Genomic DNA, 9,281 nt, shown 5'->3' with positions numbered 1-9,281 from the left:
GCTCACTACCTTCCCTCTTCTTTTTCTTTTCTTACCGTGCAGACATGCTAAAGCCTAGCTTCTTTGGGTTGGGTCAAGCCCCAACCCGTCCCTCTTCCCTTGATACGCCACCTTCTCCTCTCTCGCACTATTCCCGCCCACTACATCTCACCTTCTTGAACTTAAGACTTAAACATCAACAATTTTTTTTTTCACTTACACACAAACAGACAGTTTCCATCCAAGTCCATCAGTTCACTCAGTCTTCACAATCTACAACACCACACTTGCCTCAAACCGTTGGACTTAATTTTTATACTTCCAACATTTTCTCCTTAACTACAGTCCCCCTTAATCTATCTAAATTACTATTACACATTAAACTTAATACATAAACATCAAGAATCCCTCAATTTTACACCCTTCATCAAGGCATCTACACCATTTAATTTTTATTTATTTTTTTACCTACTTTCATAATTTCCATACTGCCAACATTTTCTCCTTAACTACATTCCCACTTAATCTATCTCAATTCTATCACATATACCTTCTTTATACTTCTTCCTCACAAACAATCCCTTTTTTTTTCACTCCTCATTTACACACCAACAGACAGTACTCCATTCCAAGTCCATTAGTTCACTCAGTCAACTCGCTTTTTTTTTTTTTTTTTTACTAAGCTTTACACTACCCTCAAACCTACTCAACCTCCCCTTTTCTCAACGCTTACCTAATTTTCTCAGGCTTTCCCTTTGCCCCGGGCGGATCACCTTTCCACAGGGCAAGGTGCTCTCCCCCTTTCCCCTAACACTAAAGCCCCCTCTTCTGATATCATGATTACCATGATACCCTTCCCGCATTTGCTCAGGGCGGATATCCATTCCTCTGAGCAGAATGCCTTCCCCCTTTCTCCCTCAGCACAAACCACATTATCTGCACAACCCCTGTTACTCCCTCAATTTCTTTATAAATATAGCTCTGGCCACATTTAAGAATTTCGTTATATTCGTTCCTTTCTCCCACTCTCTACATAACCAAGATGTTATCTTATAGCTTTCCCCTACCATATGCAGCTCCTTCTTACTTAGTAGTTTGATCTTTATCTCCGCCAAAGGTCGGCATTGATTAAAAATATGCAGGTCCTCCCACTTCTCTCCACATAACACACATCTATCCCTATTCTCACTACCTACCCAACCCCTATTCCTCGGAACACCCAATAACCACCAATACAAACCTCTCTTATCCCTTCTACCCTCAAACTCCGTTTTCGGGTTTATTACTTCCACCAATTTATTTAAAACTGATAAAGAGACTCTCTCTCTACATTCCCCTATTAAGCTCTGTCTTTCCATATCTAGTAGTCTTCCCTTTATCCTTTCCCATACCCATTTATTCCTACCATCCCCCCAGACCTCTCCATATACCCCCAATCCAATCTTTTGTAACCATTTTTTGCACTTATTCACCCAGTAACCTTCATTCGTCATACTTTTCTGAAAATTAAACGTTTCTTGTACTAACGCCCCACCCTTCCCTTCCTCCAATCTAATCCAGTACTTGAACACCCTCTTAGCTATTTCAACCTCTATCGATTCTTTACAGACTAATCTGGCCCCGGCATTGGCTGTACAATTCGGTAGGTCCATCATGATCTTGCTAAATTTCGCCACCACCTGGTTTAGTTCACTCCTATCTTCCTCCATTCCCCATACTTCAACCCCAAATAGCATTTTGCCCATTACCAGTGATTTAAACACCGTTTTCTGAATTTTGTATTTAACGTCTGGAAATTTCTTTTCTAATGCCCCTACTACCGCAAGCGCTCCTCTTCCTTTAAGTTTTGCCTTCTTACACTGATTTTTCCAAGAAGCATTCTTACTAATTATTACACCTAGGTACTCAATTTTTCCCCCTGGTTTAATTTCTTCCTGCTCCAGCCTCCAGACTTCCTTATTCTTTCTCCCACCCCTTTTCCTACACACCAATATCTGAGTCTTTCTTACATTTACTCTGAGAGACCATTTCCTAGTATATTCAACTACCTTGTCCAACCCTTTTTGCAAACCATTTGCCGTCAAAGCCAAAATCAATAGGTCATCCGCGAATAGCAACCCCGGAACCTCCATTTTCCCTACCCAAGGGCAATGCCATGCATCTCCACCATGACCCTCTAAAATATTATTTATAAATAATATAAATAATATCGGGGATAGCTTACATCCCTGTCTCACCCCGCTTTTCGATTCAAAACACTTACTCAACCTTCCATCCTGCAATTTAATCATCACAAACACTTCCTCATAAATAGTTTCAATTGCCACCCTCATTTTTTTCGACATTCCAACCTCCCCTAATCTCAAAAATAGCGCCTCCCTACTGACCGTATCAAAGGCTTTTTCTAAGTCAATCGCTGCTATAAATAATTTACGCCCTGCTATCCTCACATACTTTGTAATCAAAGTGTCCAGAATCCAAACATTATCAACTGTATTACATCCTTTCCTAAATCCATTTTGGAACTGAGATATCCTACCGTACTGTTCCGCCCAATTTGTTATCCTATTCGCCAAAACCCCTGTGTACACCTTTGACAGCGAGTCTAGGAGTGTAATTCCTCTATAGTTGTTTGGATCACTACTAGCTCCTTTATTTTTATAAATAGGGCATAATACCCCCATCCTCCATTCTCTAGGAAATTTCCCCGTTTCCAGCAACCTATTAAAGAATTTCACAATCCCTCTCAACATCGGTTCATTTGCCCCTACCTCTTTCCATACACTATTGGAAATACCATTCACACCTCCTGCAGCCTTGGGTCTAGCATTTTTTAATACTGTAATTACCTCCTGCCTTGTTATCTCCCCATCCAATATTGTAATGCCTACTTCCAGTTCCCTTCCAATTTGTGACTTGTCTATTTCTCTACCCAATTTCCTCTCCCCTTCTAAAAGCCTTTTAAAATGCCTAACCCATTCGTTTTCTCCTATTTTATCTCCCTTCCCCTCCGGTTTCGTTCTTCTGATCTTGTTTATTGACTCCCAAATCCTCTCAAATTTCTTCTCTCTGCAATATATATTTATTTTTTCAGCTTCCGCCTCCTTCCATCCTCTCTTCTTCTCATTCAATACCTCTTTATATTCCCTTCTCAATTTACAATATTCCTTCCTTTTTTCTTGCGTACCCTCCTTCCTAAACTCCGCTAGGGCTCTCATTACAACCTCACGTTTTCTCCTACAGTCTTCATCAAACCATCCATTCATTTTATTCTTTTTTTCCTCTACACTTCTCCTCACTTTCTTCCCCACCCTCCATACAGGGAGTTCAATTAATTTTAACACGTTATCCATATCATTCCCTTCTACCGCCCTTTCAATTCCTACCCTTAATATATCTCCCTCCTCTTTCAAATGCCGTCTTAATTTCTCTTTGGTATTATCATCCCATACATACTTCCATCCTCCATTCCTATACCTCTCCTTACTTTCATCCATCTTTCCCTTCTCATCAGCAACCAAAGTTCTCAATTTTATTTTGATAGGCATATGTTCTGTCAACCCATATTCTAACACCTCAAAACTTATTATTCTCCTTAACGCTATCTCTGAGCTTATTCCTATGTCCACCACACTCCCTCCATTTGTTGTAATATACGTCAAATCACCCACACTATCCCCCTTCATCCACCCATTTAAAATAAATAAATGTTCTAGAGCACATAACTCTAATAACCTTTCTCCATAACTATTTACAACATTATCCTTGCTCTTCCTTTGCAGTATCCCGTCTACTTTTACTTCTTTCCCGTATACCGGTACTCTATTGCTCACTCTCGCATTCCAGTCCCCCAATAAAATCATCCCATCTTCTACATACATTCCTTTAATTGTGTTTATTTCTTCAATCAGTTCGTCAAAAAAATGTTTATTTGCATACACTGAATCGCTCGGATGGTTATAAAGCAGTGCCAGACAAATTGCTTCCGCTGCCCCCTTCCCCATTTTTACTCTCAACCACACTACCCCTTCTACCCTAGTCTGTAACGTCTCCACCCATTCATCTATCTCATTCCTTATTAAAACTACTATGCCCCCTGGGTTTCGGCCCCTCTTCCCTATTTTTTCCCTTAACACGTTAACTACTCTATAACCGTCCCATGTAATTTCAACCCCCTTCCCTAACCACGTCTCTACTAGAGCAATAATCTCAAAATCTTTCACTAAATCCACAATTTCCTTACTCCCTAACTTCCCCATCAACCCCTCAATATTCAGCATCCCTATCACCATATCTAGTTATTTATTTCCTCCCCCTCCCTCCCTATACTTCTGCATTTCACCACTTCCCCCCTTACTTCTCGTGATTCTTCCTTTTGGCTCCACCCCATCCCTCTCTTTCTTCTCACCCCCATCCTTCCCCTTTTCCGTGCCAGAGCCTTTTTTCCCACCCCATAGATCTTTTAAACTTAAGGATCTCGCCTTATTTAACGCCTGCTTTCTCTCCAGGTTTATTTCTGCATTATTCCTATTTGGGGAGGTTAAGTCACTACCCTGACTCCTTTCCCTTCCCGTCACCTCTTCACTACCTGTGTCCACTTCACTTCGGTCTAGTGTCCTACTTGTTGATTCACTCCTTCCTGGGCTGTTCTGACTCACCAAGGACTCTGCTGTCTTCGCTACCTGCCCGCTGACACCGCAGTCCCCTCTTCTCTCTTCCTTCTCCGTACTGATGTCGCCCTGCTCTCGATTTCTGCAACTCATTTCCTCCTCACATTTTTCCATCCTCAGCAGTTCCTCCTGTGTCCACGATCGCGACCAATTTCTGCCTGAAGTAACCAGACACCTCCCCACTATCTTGACTCGCAATCCCTCCGCTCTAGCACGCCACATATGCCGCTTATAGACCTCCAACCGCATCCTATCTTCTTTCTCTATCTCAGCCTTCAAATAAATGTTCGATCTTTTCAAATTTCCAGCATTCCTCAGAAGTATATCAGCCATCAGGGTTGATATTAATCTTAACTTCACCGGCCTATGTCCCTTGTTCCTTCCCACTCTATATATATCATCTATATCAACTTCAGAAAAGTTTATCTTCATTTTGTTCGAAACTATGTCCACCACTTTCAATACTAATTCCACTTTTGATTCTGTTCCTTCCTCAGGTACACCATACACAAACACATTTTTTCTTGCCGATTCGTTCCTCGCTAACCTCACTTCTCTCTTCATTGCTGTTAATTCCTCTTCCAGTACCACCACCTTCTTTTTCAAGCTCTCTACCTCATCTTCTATCTCCGCTAACTTGTCATTTACACCTCCAATTTCTTCTTTTATAAAACTTTTTAAGTCCTTCATCTCCTTCATTTGGGTTGCCTGGTGTTCCTGCATCATTTCCTTAATTTCTTCTCCTTTGCTTGCTTCCTTCACCACTCTCTTGATCTCTTCAAGCTCCTCCCAGCCGAACGGTCCCTGGTTTGGACCCGGATTCTTTTCTATACCTCCTACCACCAGCAGCGTCGCAATAACCGTCGCACACAACATAATCTCCAACAGTCCTTTATAACCACTAATTTCTCTTCCTCTCTCAACTCCACCTTCCTTCCAACACTGCCTTGCACCATGCCATCTTCCAATTCTTAGCCTGTATTGCTGTATCGTTATTCCCATATTGCGCACCTCAGCTCATTCACACGTCTGCACTTCCCGATGTCTCGCTCGTAACTGAGCAGCCCTGAATATGGTTTTCTGTGGTTTCCCATTTTCACAGCAGGCAAATGCTGGGACTGTACCTTAATTAAGGCCACGGCCACTTCCTTGCAACTCCTAGGCCTTTCCTGACCCATTGTCGCCTTAAGACCTATCTGTGTCGGTGCGACGTAAAGTCACCAGAAATAATAATAATAATAATAATAATAATAATAATAATAATAATAATAATAATAATAATAATCTAGTTCTACAGATGTAGAAGGTAAGAATGGGGGAGGATGGTCATGAAATCAATATGACACAACTGGCTCTTGTATAAATAAATGTTAGGTAGAAGGAAGCCAAAACATGAATTTGCGATCAGATTACAGTAAATGTAGAATGTGGGAGTTATGCATTGCAAACCGCACTCTATCAGTGCAAAGATTAATGAGCCAAACAACAATTCGAGCGTTATAATTAAATAATTATTGCCCAGATGCCTTCGACATAGGAACCAAGAAAAACTATCTCCAGCGTCCTTTCCCACGTGGACCCTCGAAATCGGACACAAAACCAATGCTGGCAACTAATAATGAAGGACGCACAAAGGCGATACAGAATCATTAATTATGCTGCGGTGCCTCAAAGCTTGCAGTTTGTTACTTCACAGCGCTGGTAGGAACGTAATTACAAGTCTACTAGCCAGTGGAATGAGACTCCTTCACATCGTTAGCAGCAGCTTTCCTCTTTGTTGACCCTCGTTTAATTAGACATTTACGACGAATTAAGATTATATCCTTCATAAACTTTATGATGAAAACCAAGATTATGTGATACTTAAAAAGCGAGGTAGGCAGTGTCCGAACACGACCGCATATTTCTTTTAAGTTGAATATGTATCCCCTCGTTCGACAATAAGCATACCAACACTCGCGATCGGACAGGGGAAATATCAACAAGACAGACAGGACTGCCTATGCGCTCATTCAGCCCAACATCCCTCAACAACCATAGCTTACGGATCTTTGTTACAGCCGAGAGTCAACAATATTTGTAATTCGTATGCAGTTACTCCATGGAACTTTCCCGGCGCACCTCTTCCGCGCAGGACTGGTCAATTCCTCACAGTGTCAGTGTCAGTTCCCAAGAACTGGTGACTTCAACCATATTCTAGTGGGAAGTGCGTATCATTCTCGAAAAGGATTTTTTTTTTTTTGCTTGTGGCTTTACGTCGCACCGACACAGATAGGTCTTATGGCGACGATGGGATTGGAATGGGCTAGGATTTGGAAGGACGCGGCCGTGGTCTTAATTAAGGTACAGTCCCAGCATTTGCCTGGTAATAAAATGGGGAAACCACGGAAAACAATCCTAAGAGCTGCCGACAGTGGGATTCGAACCTACTATCTCCCGGATGCAAGCTCACAGCAGCGCGCCTCTAACCACACGACCAACTCACTCGGTACGACCAAGGATTTAATTCATGCATACATTGGTATGTTTGGGAGTTCCTTTTCCAACGAAATTTTCCTTGTTTCTGGATGAAAAAATACTTTGAAGTTCTAGCAATACCAATTAAATTTTTGAAATCATGTGGTATTAGAAAATAAACGTGTAATTAAGACGTGATGTGTGCTACCGCACTGAAAATGGACAGTAACTATCTGAAATTGGAATAAAATGTAAGTAAATCCTTGATTTTATGGTAATATGTGTTGTGTAAAGTTTTCTGCATTGATCTATGTATATTGTGTTATAATGATGTATGTGATGACCAAATGGCATGTAGTCAGAGTAAACATTTAAAAAAATCAATATGTCGTGTGAGTGGACGTGCCAATGTCCATGGACTCATCACTGAAGTGATATCGATGTCTGCATCCAGAGGTGAAGCCAGTCAGTAATACTTGCATAGGTACGAGGTGGAAGTGTCTTCATACTTACGTGTCTTTCTCTCCCTGCTGAGTCTGTTCCGTTCACCATGGTCACTGACACACTTTTGGAATCGCCATGGCGTGTTCCTTCCTCTAAAAGTTGTTTCCAAACATTCCACTTGTATAATTTCGCCATATGCCTCGACATTGTCAATTTTTTGCACTACTTTTTGTAATATGATCTCGCAGTTACTATAGCATAACTGTGCAATAACTCTTTAAACGTGTTTATATAGTCTCCCGGAAATGAACGGTCTAAAACTGCGTCGGTCCCTCGACGTGCACTTGAGTGCTTTTCTTATTGGAGTACGCGTAAAACCTTGTCCTGCTCAAGTGTATATGTAACTCGAATGCACTGTGTGCAGTTGATATTTTAAAATATCTCCCTCTACTGTTCAAGCTGGACTACCGATTTTTAAGACGCATTCCAGTCAATATACAGATAAATGTCCCAGCAGCACTACACTATAAAATATTTTGGCGTTATTAATAATGATTGTTCCATCTACAAGATATTAGATTTATAGCACAAGTTGCATACTAGCCGCTTCGTTTATACTGATGGTTTACAACAGATGGCCCGAGGACTTCTCTTGTCACCCAAAAAGTATTTAAAAAATAATTCATGCATGAGCTGTTTCTGTAAACAAAAATTTAAATCACTGTCGAAGAAAACGCGAAACAGGTTTGATGCTCTAGAGAAAGAAATATCGCAAGTCAATTTGACTTTTCCAGTCAGTAGTAATACCAACAAACCCATGATTTTGGAATACTGTATATCATAGCATTATCCCTGTACTGGCCCACCCGTTCACTAGATGGAATGAACTCGTCCATCGCTGCTGTGAAATTCACTTTAACTGTTTAAGTCTTAAGTTTAAATTTTATGTTACAGGATTTTTTAACAGTGCATCCACACATATGCTGTTTTAGTGAAATATTTTTATTGAAATTTCCTCTTTTAATTTAAAAATCATTTTTCCTTCCTGCTACCTATGAATCAATGTAGGTAAGTCTTCTTTCTCTTTTTTACCGAAATACTGGTACAGTGTTAAGAATAATATGTACATGATGTAAGAAAAATAATTTACTCAAAAATTATTTTAGTAATTTACTATATAATACATATACCTCTAATTTTTAATTTAATTTTCTGTTCATTATTTATCAACTTCTCTTATTCAGATAAATCAAAAGTACATTTTACGGCTCACCACTCAGTTCTTGGGTCTTCTGTTTGTTTCTTTTTTGTTTTTTGTTTTTGGAAAACTCTCCTCTATACCGGGAACCAGCATAAAACAAATAAAAATAAGGGTTACTCATACACCCACACGGTTCCACATTGTACCTAACATTGTATCTAATATGGCATTGCCTGCAACAGTGCTATACAGTAATTTAGTAGGTTCTGTGATGGTTCATGGACTTGCTCCCTCTCTCTGAGATTGTGAACCGAGTATCGACTTGTTATTCAGAATACATACTAATCATTATTTAATGAATTTTCGTAAGTAATTTGTACTCAAAACAAAACTTTAACGTATTAGATCGTGTTTAATAAATTTAGTACGTATTGAAGAGATGTTAAGTACGCAAGAAAAATGGCCAACCAGACACCACATTCATCCAACTTCACCCTTTTATCATTTGCTTTACGTCGCACCGACACATG

The sequence above is a fragment of the Anabrus simplex genome, chromosome 1 (genome assembly GCF_040414725.1).
Source record: "Anabrus simplex isolate iqAnaSimp1 chromosome 1, ASM4041472v1, whole genome shotgun sequence".
Taxonomy (NCBI): domain Eukaryota; kingdom Metazoa; phylum Arthropoda; class Insecta; order Orthoptera; family Tettigoniidae; genus Anabrus; species Anabrus simplex.
Note: the sequence above shows the minus strand (reverse complement) of the source record.